Raw genomic sequence first — 17,630 nt, forward strand, 5'->3', positions numbered from 1 at the left:
GGGTTGTTTTTTCGATTGTCTCAGTACCTCTCTAAGGATGTTTTGCTAATTCTGTACAATTCCTTCATCAATTCCAAACTCTCGTATTGTGTTGAGGCATGGGGAAATGCTCCAGACTGCTACTTAAAAAAAATTAAAGTTTTTCAAAATCGTTTACTCAGAATAATTAACAAGAAAGCTTATGACTTTTCAGCTAATCCGCTATTCAACTTAAATAGAATTTTAACTATTAAAAAGTTATACAAATACAAAGTACTAATAAAAGCGCACAACACATTTTACAAAACAAACAATAACAGGACGATAACACATTTAACTACTCGTCAAACACACATAAACCTAAAAATACCATTGTTTAAAACAAAAGCTGGTCAATGTTGTTTGGATCATCAGGAGTCATTGCTATGGAATCGACTACCGGTTACACTGCGTAAAATTGTAAATGCTAATTCTTTCAAAAATGAACTGAAGCGCTACCTCAGACAACCAGACGGCTAAACCAACTAGACATACTTCTGCTGACTCTACTTTCAGGTTCCGGGCCTTGATTAGCCTTGCTATTGCGCACAGGGACCTCATCATCACCTTCCCTGGAGTGACATTTTTTTCTATTTCTCATGTCTTTTTATACTGTTAGAAACACTCTTCATGTTATTTTTTGTGGTTATATTATAGATGAAAAAAAATAAACAAACAAACAAACATGTGACGAAACCTAGCTTTTTCAGGAACGGAAGTTAGGAATGTTTTGTCCGATTTAGAATAATAGAGATGGGTGTCTTAAAACACATTATTATCTAAATCCAGCCTGTAAAATAATGTCTTTTATGAAAGGTATATAAACTATTTAAAATTGCTCGTAGCTTGTTACACGATGTTTAAATAGGCTGAACGCTGAGAAAAATGAGCTCAAAAAGCGCGATTTTATCACAAGCTAGCGTTGTTATCACGCTTTTTTAAATATGCAATGTTAAATAGCTTATCTACCTTTCATAAAATGAAAGATTATTTTTAAGCTGCATTTAGATATTAATGGATTTTAAAACACCCATCTCTATTATTCTAAATCGGTCTAAACATCCCTACGTAACTTCTGTTCCTAAAAAGCTTGTTGTGCCGATTGTGTTGTTTTCGAGACCAATATTAAAACGCTGTAAAAAAGCCTTAATTACTCTGAAAGTTAGTGAGCTAATCTTTATTTTGAGTACAAAATTGGAATCAGCGTGTCTGATTTACCTAGTAAATAACGATAAAAGTTGTACGCGACAGTTATGGTTTAATTTGTTGTGTCTTCATTTAATATTTTACAGCTTTGAGAAATTTGGTTTTGTGACAACTGAGTCCTTTGTATGCTATTTTAGTAATAACAAGCTTACATTATAGTTTTCTGTTAATTAACACAGCAAATCTCCGTATGTAAAACTATTCAATGCAAGTGAGTGGATTTTAGGCTGCGGCTTAGGTTAAATTTACTACCAATCCTTCGCTTTTTCGTGACGTCAATCTATCATTGTCTGCCATCTTTATGGACAACTTTTATCATTAAAAACATGAAACTTCTGCAATTAATTATTGCAAACAATACTTTTGTTTGCGAATTTTTTATTTTAGTATCAAAACAACACCGAAAAGTTCTATTAATCAAGTGAATGACGATCGTTTTCTACAAAGAAGGCGGCTTTTTCTTGGACGAGCGCATGTGCAAACAGGGTGATGACGTCAAAAAAACGATGGATAACTGGTATTGTGCCAAGGTGTTGCTAAAGATATGAAATATTAGTCTCATTTGTAATACCGTGATGTTGTTATTACAGTGAACCTCCGTCATGCAACATTATTTTGTTCCTGTGTTGGCATCGTAAGGCGATATGACAGATAGAGGGATATAAAAATACATAGAAATTATTTAATGCAAACACCTCTTGGCAATAAAATATCAAAATTGTATATATATGTACTATACATTTGTATTAAAATTAGGAACAGAATAGTTTATAAACCTTAGTACCTATAGTCAACAGCGACCAATTTACTGGTTATGGTCTGCAATAAAATGTAACATTACTATGTATACTACAAACCGAATGGAATTCTTAAATTTGAGACCGATGTAAACCATAAACTTTGAATCTAACTTAAATGAATTTAGCTTACTAAACACACTTGAAGCTAAGTTTTAGCAAATATTTTACTAAACTTTAATTTCGTTAGCGTCTTAATTTATTGTTTTACGAAACACGAAGAATGCTAAACTGAGAGAGGAAGAGCAAGATTTGTATCTCTTTCAGGCGTTGTGAGAGGAAATTCGGCAAATAACAGATCGGCATCTTTGTGACCCCAACGTATGCAGCATACCGACCGCTAAGTTAAAGTTTCGAAAAACATTTGTGTTAATGTCATATGGCAAAACAAATGCCATAAGGAGAGGACAAAAAAAACACACCTTGTTTCGCATCGTAAGTCGATAAAACCATAAAACAGGGACGCCGTAACTCGATGGTGTATTGTATAGTAGGCACTCCTACAACATGAATAATCTGTTCTAGAAAAGTTCATGTCATACGAACAGTAAAATACAAGTAATTTGTCTTTTCCGTTCCAAGATCTTTATAAACCCACCCATTTGCCCTTTCAAAAAGGAAAAACTAGACCAAACATTCATTTGTTGGCTGTAAAGTAACTGTATTTTTATTGATTTGTAGCAACAAATTTTCCCTTTTTTATCACTTTCACTCGATTTATGGTTCATGAATGCGATAATCTATACAAACATGTATATAAATCTCAGTGATTGTTGGTCTTTTGTCTTTCCTGTGTACAGTTATAGCAATTAAAGTCTAGAAATAAAAATCTACATGGCAGCAGCTTCAATCTCAGAACCTCCCATCCACAGGGAGACTAATGTAACCAAGTAAGCCGCACGGGATATAATTGGTTCATTGAGCAGATAGCTATTATTTGAGTTAAAATATGCATAAAAAGGTTGTGCGTAATATGCACAGCGTTAAAATGCTATGTACAGTGTGAAAAGGCTCTGCATAGCAAGGCATAACAATGCTGTGTTACGCGCAACATCGCTAAAGCTTGCTCTTATTAGGAAGTTTAGCAATGCATATGCTAGCTTACTCAAATTAGCGAATGCAATCACATTCCCTGCCACTGTTTGTAAGCTGTTTTATATTACCATGCATTGCCGGTTATATAAAACAGCTTACAGCAACTCCCCTTAACTTATAGTAAAACTAGTAAAATATTCACTAGTTTCACTATAAGTTAAGGTGAGCGCATACCTCCAACATCAATTTACAACAATTTGTTCATCTTTTTCCAGGCAGGAAAGTTTATTCTCCAAAGAAAAAAAAATCTTTTTCAAGTTTGCAGTCAAGTACAACAATATATTTTTACTATTCTACTGCTAATTATTATCTGTGCTTTACTGACACACCTGATGTTACGTCTTTTATGGATTGCCGATGGAGAATGACTGATGCTTGGAATGTGTGTGTATATGTTTGTTCCATTGACCAATTGAAAATGACTGATGCTTGGAATGTGTGTATGCGTTTATTCCGTTGAACTTAAAACTGCAAAGCAGATGTACATAATGAGTGCAGCTATACAGTAATTACATAAAACCCAAACAAACTGAATGTATGAACAAACAAAATGAAGCCACGTTACCTCTATTATCTGTCATTACTGGTGAGCAAAATACTTGATACCAACAGTGTAGTATGACGAATGTTTATTTGATGAAGTTTTCTTTGGTCCTCTTCACAATGGTAGTAAGGTGTGCTTTCATATGACAAGGCAAAGATTAACCCTTTAGCTTGTGTTGTAAGGTCAGATCTAAAAAAGATAACGATTTGTGAGTTTCTAGCCTGCAGTTCCTAACTCGGTTTGAAAACTGTGTAGCTGTGTTGGCGATTATATGTAATGAGTAGTACTATGGACGTAATGGATTTATTTAATAGAAATATAACTGTTTTGTAGCTAGGCTAATATTTGCTGAAAAGTCAAGTTCCAATATGTATTTAATAGAAATATAACTGTTTTGTAGCTAAGCTAATAATTGCTGAAAAGTCAGGTTTAAATTTGTATTGTAATTAGAAGAAAAAGTAAAACTGTTTTGTGGGCAAGCCAAAACCTGCTGTAGTCATATAAAATAACCGTTTTGCAATGTAGTACATACGTAATAGTTTGTAATAATATTATCAATGTACAAGCTCTATTCAAAAGTATACTAAAAACCATTTACAACAACAGCCTACTACAACTACTCAGTACAACCAGCATTAGCAGTTTTGTAGTTGCGTAGAAACGACCTTATTAACGTCCAGTTATATTGTAGGCGCGGAAATTAATTTACATGTACATTCCGCAACCGATTTAGGAATTGCGGCTAGAAACTCACAAATCGTTATCTTTTTTAGATCTGACCGTGTTGTAAACCATGAGGTGCTTAACTGATATCAAGATACTTATGCCCAGCAAGCCAACATAGCGGATTACGGAAAACCTGGGCATAGCTGAAGAATAATTCCTGATGACCTCCATTACACCCCTTACAAAAACCTTGTTGTTTTCTCAATATCTGGAGTTGTATGTAGAAGTATTAGCTTGTAAACTGGTCTCTTCAGTTTGTTCTTGGACGTTTGCAAGGTCACATGCCTCACATAGCATCACTATTTTTTTAGGCTTTAGTTACTCTCCCGAGTTGCCAGTTGCATCTAAATAGTACATTGTCTATAACTATCACCACATCTCCAGGTTTGAGGTTCCACTTTTTCCTTTTGCGTAAATTCTGAAGATACTGTAATTTCCACTAATACCAGACTTGATCAGTCAGGTACTTCACCCGTTTCCATCGTTTGTGACTGTATAGAGGTCTGGCGAGGCAAAAGAGCCCGGTGATGGTGAGAGGTCTTTATTTTTTATTGTCAACAGGTTGCTGGGAGTTAATTTTTGACCTACTGTAGTGGATATGACCATATGTTGATTTTGCATACCCTGTATTCTTGTAGCTATATAACTGATTGTAAAGATGTTTGATGTGCGTTTAAGAGCAACCCATTTTGTGAGGTCAACTTGTCAGCCGTCACTCTCATAGCATCAGTCTTAGTGCCAGCTTTGGCGGTTGCTTGTCTTGTGCTATCTGACAAGAATTGAAAAGTAGATGTTTCGTTTGTGTCTAGGCAACTAGCTTTCTCTGTAGATGTATTACTTTGATTGGCTGATAGAACCTGTAGCGTGTCTTTGGCTATGTCTGCAACAGTAGAATATTCATGACTCCGCAAATAGCTGGTTCTATTGACATTTGTTGGCGGTTCAGGCAAAGCTCTCCGTGTGCTCAATAGAGATGCTGTTGAGCAAGGCCAGGCATAGTGTCATGCGCACAGGCAATTTTTTTTCTACTTTTTGTGATTATAATTTTCTGTCAATTAGTGAGTAAACATGTTCAGACATACAGAAACATTAATTTTTTTGTAAATGAAATCTTCTCTCGTGATGATATGGGACATGCAAGTAGATTTTTCTGGTATTGTGTGTGACGCGCTGGACATTTATTGTTCTGCGATGACCTATTATAATTAAGATGACCTATTATAGGTCATCTTCTCTCAAACTTTGCCATTCATTCTGAAATAAATTTAGCTTTTCATTTATAATGAATACAGAGTAGATTTTAGCCCAAGTGTTTTTTCCAAACAAACGCAATTTTTCCTTACCATTCAGGCGAGCAATGAATAGTTTGTCCCATGCGACACATTTTAGTGCATTTAGTGGCAGCCTGTTCTTCCTAAGCTATCTGAAGTAAAAAATTTGTTAACCATAATTCGATTTTTGGCTGCTATGCCTCAGCCAAACTCACCAGTTTGCTGAAAATAAGGCAAGTTTCTGTTTTATAAGCACATGGAAGTATTTGTGATGCGCGGGACATTTTTTAATAATATGACGATGTCTGCCTTTGTTTGAGGTTTCATTCTAATACACTTCATGTGAAAGCAACGCTTGATATTCCAAGTTACAAAAGCCAGTTTATTTGAGAGAAATGAAAAGTTGGAATTATTATGTCAAGTTTTGTAACTCAGAACATGGAGTTTGTCAATATTACCCTGCTGATACACACTTGGGGTGATGCCGTCAAATCATGAGGTAATCTTTGAACCAAATGTGGGTTTGTAAAGTATGATTTCAAAAGATAAGATTACTGAAACAGCACAGATCTGTAAAAAAACCTCGTCCACGGTGGCTATATTTCATGGCATTCAATTGTGCCATCACATAGCAAATAAAAAAGGTAGCGGCGTTGTTCTGATGGAATGGTGTTTTTTTCCCTGAGAGCCAATTCCACACAGACAGATCAGCGAATCTAATCAAGAGGTAACCACAAGATATATTTCACCAACACTAGCACAGTTTTCACCACAAATGATAGTCGCATTGGCCTATGACTCTGAAGTCAACATTGGAGAAATTCTCACAGCGGAAGTCCATGAAAGTAGCTACACTATAAAGTATTTGCACCGTGCGGGCAAGAAGTTTATGCGGCCAAACCCCAATGACAAAAGAACCACCCAGAGGAACTTTCCTCTTAAAGCATCTCCAGTTATTGCACCAGCAGGAACTATCATATCACAGAAATGCTTTTACTAGAAAAGGAGGAAATAATAATGGCGGAATGTAATGATTTTAAGGGTTTACTTGCAACACAATTCACATTACAGTTATTTGGTATTAAAAAATTCACCATGTCTTACTTTGCTGTGATGTACGTGCAAAATATATACAAATGTGATTACAAGCTCTTAAAAGCTAAACAACGAACGATTAATCGCTGCCATTACGAAAGCGCCGCAGGCTAAACTCTTTTTATTTTGCTAACGTACTCAAGCCAACTTGGTTATTATTTCGACACGTGGTGTTATCACGTGAATTAAAAGGCCAATAAAAGGCTCAATATAAAACATCTCTTAGTATTAGCTTATGGCAAACAATTCGGGTTCTATTGAAAAGCCCAGATCAAATATATATGCTTGCTATGTTAGTTTTGTTTCGGCATGGTCTAATCATCTAGTTTTAATCTGATCATGTGACCCGTACATCTTGCCAAATAGCGCGAACAATTTCTGCAGCATCTCTGGATTATCACATGTGACCAACAGGCTCGTCATGTTTATCAGAGTATGATATGCATTCCTTCAACCTAAGGTTAAAAAATTAAACAAACTTTTATGGCAGGTTTCGAGATATCAGTGCTCAAAGTGACAGTGTTACAATTATGATGAAATAAACGCGTAAAGACCATAGACATGATTTTATTGAATGCATGAAGTATATTTGTGAAAATATGCCGACGAATCAGGTTGCATGAAAGTGTAAACAGAAGCCATCTTGTTCAACTACGTCTCATTTGAGCCGTTTTGGAGATGAATTCCAATCCAAAGTGTTTTTGTGATGGTTGCAATTGACTGTTCGTTTTTTTAGCTTTTAAAAGCTTGTAATCCCATTTCCACACATTTTGCACCTACAACACAGCGGAGTAAAACATAGTGAATCTTTTGATACCAATTAACTGTAATGTGAAACTTGTTGCAAGTAAACTTATAAACTAAGTATAATATATACTAACTTTGAATTATTAGTTGGTTTGCCACATGTATATTCGATGTTGTAACTTCAAATCGTGACAATTTGTTGTCTAACAACTCCAAAATGTAGAAAAATTTTGGATTTTTCATAATGTTATTTTCGTCCCGCGGGCCACAGTCCTGCGCGTCACAGTTGGTTGCCTTCTCTCAAACCTCACAGAATCATTAAAAGTAGGCATGAAAATGAAACAGTACATATTTCTCGTAGGAGGGTTGTAAAGATATGAGCATGCCAAACGATAATGTCATGAGTCAAAAACTTCAGAAGATTTTTGCAATTGATTGCAAGATAGTTTTTCATGTCAAATTATGGTCCCACGCGTCACACCAGCTTTAATATTTAATAATTCTTCAATCCATTGCCTGACAAGGATGAAATCTCATTCAGTTATAGTTGGTGTCAAGTGCTGCCTAAAACAGCAAAAATTACAGCAAAAGTTCACATCTGGGCTGGAAAGTATTCGAGGAAGCATTCAAATGTCTCGCGTGTCACAATCAGGCCAAAATGGTTTCACCCGGTTGTGTCAACTGCTTGAGGTACATCTTGTATTGTGACATGGTTGTCAGGTCCGTTTATGACCACTTCATGAGTTGCTACTTGTTGACGGGTTTCTGTGATTACGGCACTGAGGTTAATATATTAGTTGTTAGGTCATTTTTTGAATAAACTACATTGTAGATCAGTTGTCGCATTTACGCTTTGTCCTGGTGGCTTCAAACTTTGCTTCGTAGTACTTAGGTCAGCTTCAGTTGCTTTAGAAGTGGAACGATTAACTTCAACAAGACGGTCACTATCAGTCGTTGTTACCAAACTCGTGCCAGGTTTGAAGATAATCCTGTCAGCACCTCTTGTAGTTTCTAATAAATGGTCAGTTTTGATAATATGTTCCCCAATATTCATGGCCTTTTCATCTGTAGGGTAAGTATTTGTAATAGCTTGGCCAATAACGCTCACTTTTTCTGAAGCCTAGATAGTTGTCATGACAATTAAAGCAACATTGGTTTAAGGTAGTACGACCGGGTCAGTTCCTATATCTAATGTTTCATTCGTTGAAGAGGTCTGACCGGTTGTCATGCTAGTCACTTAACAAACTTATCAAAAGTTCTGTACGTCGTGTAGAATTTACGCTATAGGATGTGTACATTATAGGGGCGTCTACAGTAATAGGTTGTCTTGAGTAAAGTATTTCTACTGTTAGCAGGTCGGATATGTTTCCTTTATAATACACTTATCTCTCCACCTTATGCGATGTGTTTAGTTACCATAAAACTCCTAATTGAATGCCATGGCACTCTATTTTTCAACCCTTCCTCTATGGTGGTAGTCAGATAGAGGTGGCGTTCAAATGGAGGCGGGCGTCGTATTTTTCAAATGTCTCGTCAAAATTCTGAAGATACATTTAGCTCTTTTACGGCCGACGTGAATGCCACCTATATTTTGCCCTCCTTCTGGTGATTCAATATTAACCTTGTTAGATGCAATAAATCGGCTAACTTACCTTCGACTTGTCAAATATGTCTTCAAAATATGTATTGAGAAACCAAAAAAATCTCTACCAGTTAATATATATTGCTTGCAATTAACCCGCAATGATATTACAGCCTGTGTCCTACTTCAAATTTGTAAATGAACTTCGATACGAACAAAAACAACGAAAGAACTAATTATCGTTGATGTAACCCCGTCGTTATTAGTATGAGTTTGCGGACACCTTTTTACTGATCACTCGCTATTATGATTTCGCAAAGATCAAAGAATGTCCAGGTGGCGGCCAAATCAACTGGCGTTCAATTAAAAGGTGTCGCTCTTTTTTCAACTCTTCCCCTATAGTAGCAGTCAAATAAAGAAATATGAGGGTTGTTCAATTAAAGGTTTTACAGTAGCTATGAAGGTACAATAGTCCTAACAGAAGCCTTGCTTATTGTTTACAATCTTGTTATTCAAAGATTATTAATAAGTTCGTCACACCCAACTACAATGTATATTCATGTACACAGATATAGGGAAGGTTAACATTATGTAGGTTTATTACAGAGTTAAGATAGGTGTGAATATCAACTATGGATTAAATGCAAAATGTTGGTTCATTGATGGTTTCACAGACCTAAAACTTTTGTTTATATCGAGTGTTAATGTTTCATTGTGTAGCGAAGACTAATGTACTCTTTCAACACAGCAACACTTTGAACATACATCAAAGATTCTGTTTTGTTTGTAACTTTTATTTAAAACTTGTGACATCCATTCATTAATAAATGATTGATATTATCTGTCAATTTAGCGTTTCTTGGAAACTTCCATGGTTGATAATTTGTTTTTAATTTAAAAAAATGTAATTCTTAATCAAACACCAACTGATAACTAAAGAAGAACCCAAACAGTCTCGCTGTGGCCTAGTCTTCAGCAGTCGTAGTGAAATGAAGTGTGACATTTACATTCGTGTCAACGGAATGCGGTGTCTTATGCTAGTTACCGCCCATGTCTCACACAGACAGTTGAATAAGAGCACAGAAATAGGCAACTGCTAGTAATAAGTCGCTGGGCCATATGACATGGTGTGGTTGAATACTTTATGTAAGATGGTAAAAATACCTTCAGGGTCTAGATCCTGCTCATTGGCAGTATGCTGTCCATGGGAAGAGTTTGGACCCTGCCTATGGGCAACCTGTTGCCCATGGGTAACGTATTGCCCAGGGGCAGTATTTTGCAGGGCAGGAGGCAGCACTTCAACCTTGCCTACAAACGTTGAAGTATTGGGCAGGGGCAGGCAGGGTCAGTACTTCAATCTTGCTTAAAATGCACTCGTATGCTGAGAGAATTTTTAGGCAAAGTTGTTTCTGTTTTGTTTTTAGAATGTTTTGATTGGTTGCCAATTATTTATGAAGCTTTGTTAAAAATGGTTAAAAATCTGCTATACTGTTTCTGGCTACTTTATTTATTCTGACAGTTGAGTACATTGTCAGATAGATAAGTATCTGGGTTCAGATCTAGCATCCTGGTATGGCTATGCTATAATCATGTCGTCTTGACAATGGCCTAGCCTTTGACAGATTTACTGACTTTTCTCATAATAGTGATAGTAAGGAGAATGGTTTAGTTAGTGTTTGTTATCTGATATTAGTTTTAACAGGAATAAACTATGGTAATCTCTTTTAATGACACGTCTTATATATATACTCGCCATCAAACGGCACAATAATAGTTGTCAAAGAAGTCTTTGCACATTAATTTTCTTTAGCTACCTATGCTTGTTCATGCTCCATATTTCCCATGTTGAAACTAAAATCACTGCGGCTTTTACAGTATTTTACAGATCAATTTTTTTAACTAGTGGCAGAAAAAGTATAGATAACTGGCATTGTGTTATTGTTATAGATAAAAATTAAAGGCTCTTGAGGTAAAGTCTGCTGTGTTTCTATTGGTCTCCTGGTTTGTGGTCACATCAGCTGCCTTGTTCAAAGTTTGCTCTATTTTAACATGGAATTTGACATCACAAACATCTGTGTTTCCCTGGTTGACATTTTTTTGAGTCTCACTCCCTTTATTAAACCTTCTCACCAAAGAGCTCAAGGTTTGTTGCAGTTCTTCTGCGTGCATCTTTGAAAGCAATAATGGCTGGCTAGCTTGCTGAGATCATGAAGGTTGAATGCATGTTCTTAAGCAACAAATACGTAGGTAAGGGTTGTAAATTTCTCAGCTGACTTGAAATGACAAAAAAGGAAATACTCATTCAACTTTTATATATTGTTCACTTATCAGGTCTTAGTTCATATCACATTTGTGTTACATCTCAACCCACCTGCACTGCCTGTCAATATTTCCTATAAAGATTGGAATCGGTAAAATTTTAGTTTAAGTTCTAACTTGTTATATGACAGTTATAGCTGGTATGAGTTTATGCTAGTCTGACATGACAATTACAATCTAAATGTAGTTATTTTACAATAACCATACAGTTACTGTACGCATCACATAATCTTATATACCTGAACCTCATGTGTTACATGAAATCTATGGAACTTTCTAACTACAACATATTTGCTACTTAGGGACTAAAAAGTGATAGCGCAAGTATATGGGAGAGGTCAAAGTTCAGAATGAGGCATCATCATAGCTTGACATCTACTATATAAATGGCAATCGTTGTCTGTCTGTCCGCTTTATAGAGTACCGTACTTTTCCGACTATTAGCCGCTACTTTTATATAAGGGCGTGTCTATTCTGTGGTTTTTTTCACCGCTAGGGCGCATTAACGGGAATTTCCGGTTAGTACACGCCTCTATTATAATACGTAACCTACTATTCATCGTAGGGATGGACGGTAAATACTGATATGCCTATAGTATGAGTTGTCTTCTCGATGTATTGAGTCACCGATAATTCCCAAATATGAGCAGTATAAATAAATTATATGGCGGTCTTTTTTTTCGATTCGATCGTACGAAGCAAACTTGTGTAAGTAGTAAAATTAAATTAGTAGTAAATATTAGTAGTGAATTAAATAAAATTTATTACTCTATAAATAAATTAATGAGTAGTAAATTACATCTAATTAATATTTACTGCCAACGTGTACCGGGAAGGTCATGTGAACATTTGTTTCTTGCAACCACTAGAAAAACACTGTTATCTATATAGTAGATAGTTGAAATTGAACATAGGACGGAGTCTATACCGTATATTCTGAACAATAGAATGTTGCGGAGGTTGACTCACAACATTCATAGAAAGAGGAACCGTCAGTAACATTGATTTATGGGCTACAACCACGTCAACATGAACTAAGCTATATTTAGAAAGCGGAGGTAGTCTAGAATCTTGATATTCTACCAAACGACATCGTCAGTCTAACTCAACATCTTTTCTACTATTGCGTCTGAGGCTAGAACTTCCAGGTTTAAGGAAAGATCCAATAAGATTTTTACACGCTGGCAGGGCGTCTCTAACTAACCTGAGGTGGGAGATTTGGAGGACAAAAAGGTATTCTTTTGGAGTTCGGACTTCCAACGCGGTGGACGCATTGGGATCGAGATCAACTCAATAACGCTATTTGAATTATAGAAAATTTGAACTCAACGTACTTTGAATTATTACCTTGATTGCATTTATCAGTAATGTGATTGATTGAGATAGCTACGCTAGGTTTGATATAGTGTTGTTATAGCTTTGCCTTAGTTATAAAAGCATTAAAAGGAGCTATGACAATATCGTAGATTTTGCCAGCATGTTAACAAAACACTGCTATTCAAAAAATTCATTGTATCTATACTCTGTGCATTGATAAAGTGATGTGAGGCTACGAAGCGATCCCCTACTATGTTCCTTATTCTTACAAAACCAATTCTTTCACCACCATCAGAGTCAGTGCTGCTATTGCTATTTTATTGCTATTGCTAATTGCTATTTCTGCGTAATCACAAAAATCTTAAACAGCTATAATAACATCAACATAAGTAATTATTTGTTTTAAACTGTAATTAAACTGTTTGCTTTTAAGTTGGAATTGCTCAACCAAAATATTAAAATTAAATTTTAGGCTAATTTTATAGAGAAATCTTTGGACAACACTGTCACTACTATAAAACGCCCTAAAGATCGTTGGTTATGTTATCAATGAATAATAAAATTCAGTTACTAGCAATTGCTGGGAAAGTCTGCGTCTACGGCGGTCGACCATAGAAAACGCATAAATGAGTCTACTTCAGTGAAAGCGTTAAAAACGTTGGATTTGCCACTGTATGTGATAGTAAACATGTACATTTCCTTCCGCAGCTGAGTTAATTTTACTTATTTTCCAGGTACAAGTACTGCAGAACTCCAGCTACTACAGAACTTGCACGGGTACAGCTACTGCATTATACCTACTAAATTTCTACAGCGAAAAGGTTAGTACGTCTTATTCAATGTTGTATTGTCTATGAATTGCCATACATCTACTACTTAAAAACGTTGGATTTGCCACTGTTCGTGATAGTAAACATGTTCATTTCCTTCCGCAGCTGAGTTACTTTTACTTTTTTCCAGCTACGATTACCACAGAACTTGCACAGGTACTGCAACTGTGTTTTACCTACTAAATTTTTACTTCAAAAAGGTAAACACTTCTCATTCAATGTTGTATTGTCTATGAATTGCCACACATCCACTACTTGAAAACGTATGATTTGCCACTGTTTGTGATAGTAAACATGTTCATTACCTTCCGCAGCTGACTTACTTTTACTTTTTTTTCAGCTAGGAGTACTACAGCTACTGCAGAACTTGCACGGGTACTCCAAGCGTTGCGATAGGCGACGGTGAGAAGAAAGCAAGCAGCATATATTACAAAAAAGTACACCATCTTATTCACTTTTAGAAACGGTTGAAGTAGTACAATGCCTTCCAAAAAGCCCACCGCTCAAACGCAAGAACAGATTGATTCCCGTAGAGAAAGAGACCGAGTTCGCAAAGCAGCAGCTCAACGAGCAGAAACTGCAGAGCAAACACAGCTACGCTTACAACGAGACAGAATAGCTACTGCATATGCTAGAAGTGCAGAAACTGCAGAACAAACACAGCTACGCCTACAACGAAACAGAATAGCAGCTGCTAGAAGAGCAAAAACCGCTGAACAAACACAGGTACATCGAGAGCAGGCCAGAATAGATGCTGCAGCTGCTAGAAGTGCAGAGACTGCTGAGCCGACCCAGCAGCGACTCCCACGGCAAAATACACTAACTAAAGCAGCTGCTTGGCCGCCACAACCTACCAGGCGCCGTGCATGGGCAGAAAGCTTTGCACTTGACTACAATCCTGCAACCCAGTATAGGGCCCATCAGAAATTTTTTATGGGACGAATGTCTAAAAAATGTTCCAGATGTAATGCCTTACGTTGGAAAGACGAGAGGCCAGGCATTTGTTGCAACAATGGCAAAGTTCGCCTACGACCACTCTCTGAGGATATTCCACCTGTATAGACTCACCTATTCCAAGGCACAAATCCTGATTCTGAACATTTTTTGGGGAATATACGAAAATATAACATCTGTTTTCAAATGACATCATTTGGAGCTAAAACCATTGATGAGCCTGGATTTAACCCAAATTTCAAGGTTCAGGGTCAAGTCTACCATCTGATTGGATCCTTGCTTCCGATACCGAGTGAGCAACCACAGTTCCTGCAAATCTATTTCATGGGTGACCAGCAGGCAGAGGCAGAACGTCGGCGTGGTATTGTTGAAGGAGTGCGATTAAACGTAATCCGTGAGCTGCAGGATGTTCTACACGACCAAAATAAATATGTGCGTGATTTCAAAACTGCTCGGGAGAGGCTGCCTGAAAACACGGATGACTTGCGAATTGTCATTCATGCTGACAAACACCCTGTTGGAGAGCATTGAATGGAGATTCAATGCTCCTGTCATAGATGAAGTTGCCATTCAAATAGTTGGACAGCAGTTTGAAAGGCGGGATATTGTTCTGCAGTTACGTAGCAATGAACTGCAGAGGATATCTGAGACGCACAGAGCATATGACCCCCTGCAGTATCCACTCATTTTCTGGCGAGGTGACGATGGCTACAACTTTCAGTTGCGACAGACAGACATTCGCACAGGAGAGCCAGGTACACGAAAGGTTTCTGCTATGGATTTTTATGCTAGCAGACTGATGGTTCGTGATGGTAGCTTCAACTACATTCACAGGTGCCGAAAGCTGTTTTTGCAGTGTGCGGTTGATATGTACGCTAAAATTGAAACTGAAAGACTTAGCTTTATCCGCCACCATCAGGCACGGCTAAGAGCTGATGACTACATCCTCCTGCGTGATGCAGTGGCTGATGATCGCAATGCAAACCAACTAGGTAACATGGTGATTTTACCTTCATCTTTTACTGGTGGCCCGCGCTACATGCATGAGCGTACACAGGATGCCATGACATATGTGCGACATTACGGCAGACCAGACCTCTTCATCACATTTACCTGCAACAGCAAATGGGATGAGATTTCCAATGAATTGCTGCCTGGTCAGCAAAGCTATGACAGACACGATGTGGTTGCAAGAGTGTTTCACCTAAAACTAAAGCAACTAATGGATTACATCACCACTGGTGCAATATTTGGCGCTGTGCGATGCCATATGTGCACCATTGAATGGCAAAAACGTGGACTCCCTCATGCACACATTCTAATTTGGTTATGCGATCGCATCAGGCCAGAACAGGTTGATTGTGTCATATTTGCAGAAATACCAAATTGAGTGGAAGACCCTGAGCTGTTCGAAGTTGTCACCAAGCACATGGTACATGGTCCATGTGGCCAGCTAAACCCCGGTTCACCCTGCATGAAAGATGGCACATGTACCAAGAAGTACCCTAAGGCTCTCATTAAAGACACAGTTACTGGCATAGATGGGTATCCATTGTATCGTCGTCGTTCCGCTGATGATGGAGGTTTCACCAAACAACACACATTGCGAGCTGTTGGAGAGGCCTACGACATCACTTTGGACAATAGATGGATAGTGCCTTACTGCCCTTTGCTGTCCAAAGTATTCAATGCTCACATCAATGTCGAATTTTGCAACTCAGTGAAATCTATCAAATACATTTACAAATATGTCAATAAGGGTAGTGATCAAGCAGTGTTCGGCTTGGAAAGAGATGGAGCACAGGTTGATGAAGTAGCTCGCTATGAGAGTGGATGGTACATCAGTGCAAATGAAGCAATGTGGCGCATCTTCAGTCTCCCTATTCATGCACGACACCCGACTGTCCAGCATCTGAGTGTCCATCTTGAGAAAGGCCAGAGAGTGTATTTCACTGAAGCAAATCTTCAGCAACAATTTCAAGAACCACGTGACACTACCCTTACCACCTTTTTCAAGCTTTGTACACTTGATGATTTTGCCAAGACGCTTCTCTACTCCCAATTGCCAGCCTATTACACCTTTGACGCATCCACAAAATGCTGGAAGAGACGAGTTCATGGAGCTGCTGTGCCTGATCATCCTGGCATATATCAAACTGATGCCCTAGCACGGGTATACACTGTTCACCCCAACAATCGTGAATGTTTCTTTCTTCGAATCATGCTGCATCATGTAGTTGGCCCAATGTCCTTTCAGCATTTGAGAACTGTTGAAGATCATGTCTGTGCCACTTTTCATGAAGCATGCAGACGTTTGGGGCTATTGGAAGATGATGCACAGTGGAGGGAGGCCTTGGAAGAAGCATGTACTGTACGGTCACCTGCCCAACTGCGCAAGTTGTTTGCTATTATGTTGAGCACCTGCCAGCTTTCTCACCCTCTTCAGCTGTGGCAAGAGTTTAAGGAACATTTGGCTGAAAACATCCTGTTTCATGAGCGACAACTGCTTCAGGATCAACAACTGCAGTTCACAGATAGAATGTTCAATATTGCTCTTATATTTATTGAGGACCAAGTGCTTGAGGTCACAAACAACAACCTCTCAGTTTATGGATTTCCTAGGCCTGTTAGAGTGGAGCAACCTGTTGTTTGCAGGGAAATATTACGCGAAACGGCATATGACCGTGAAGAGCTCCGTCGCCATGTTGAAACCAATGAACCGCTGCTGCTGGAAGAGCAAAGAGCTGCATATAACACAGTTTTGGAGAAAATTGAACAAAACAGTGGCGGTATGGTGTTTCTTCATGCACCAGGTGGGACCGGCAAAACCTTTGTCACTAATCTTATATTGGCGAAAGTACGAGAGTCTGGAAAAATCGCTTTAGCTGTAGCTTCATCTGGCATTGCAGCTACCTTACTCCCTGGTGGCCGCACTGCGCATTCAGCACTGAAATTGCCTCTTAATTTGGCCAGAACTGAGAATCCTGTGTGCAATATCCAAAAGAACAGCGGAACTGCCCAACTTCTGCAACGATGTTTTCTTATTGTGTGGGATGAGTGCACAATGTTGCACAAGCTCGCATTTGCAGCTCTAAACCTTACCCTAAAGGACTTGCGTGAAAATAATAG

At 37.9% G+C, this 17,630-nt stretch overlaps 1 pseudogene; it reads left to right on the plus strand.

The window, feature by feature from the left end:
* The window catches only part of LOC137394330 (dolichyl-diphosphooligosaccharide--protein glycosyltransferase subunit STT3A-like), a 41,353-nt pseudogene that overhangs the window by 3,170 nt on the left and 20,553 nt on the right, over positions 1-17,630 (plus strand).

Source organism: Watersipora subatra, chromosome 4, assembly GCF_963576615.1.
Source record: "Watersipora subatra chromosome 4, tzWatSuba1.1, whole genome shotgun sequence".
NCBI lineage: Eukaryota > Metazoa > Bryozoa > Gymnolaemata > Cheilostomatida > Watersiporidae > Watersipora > Watersipora subatra.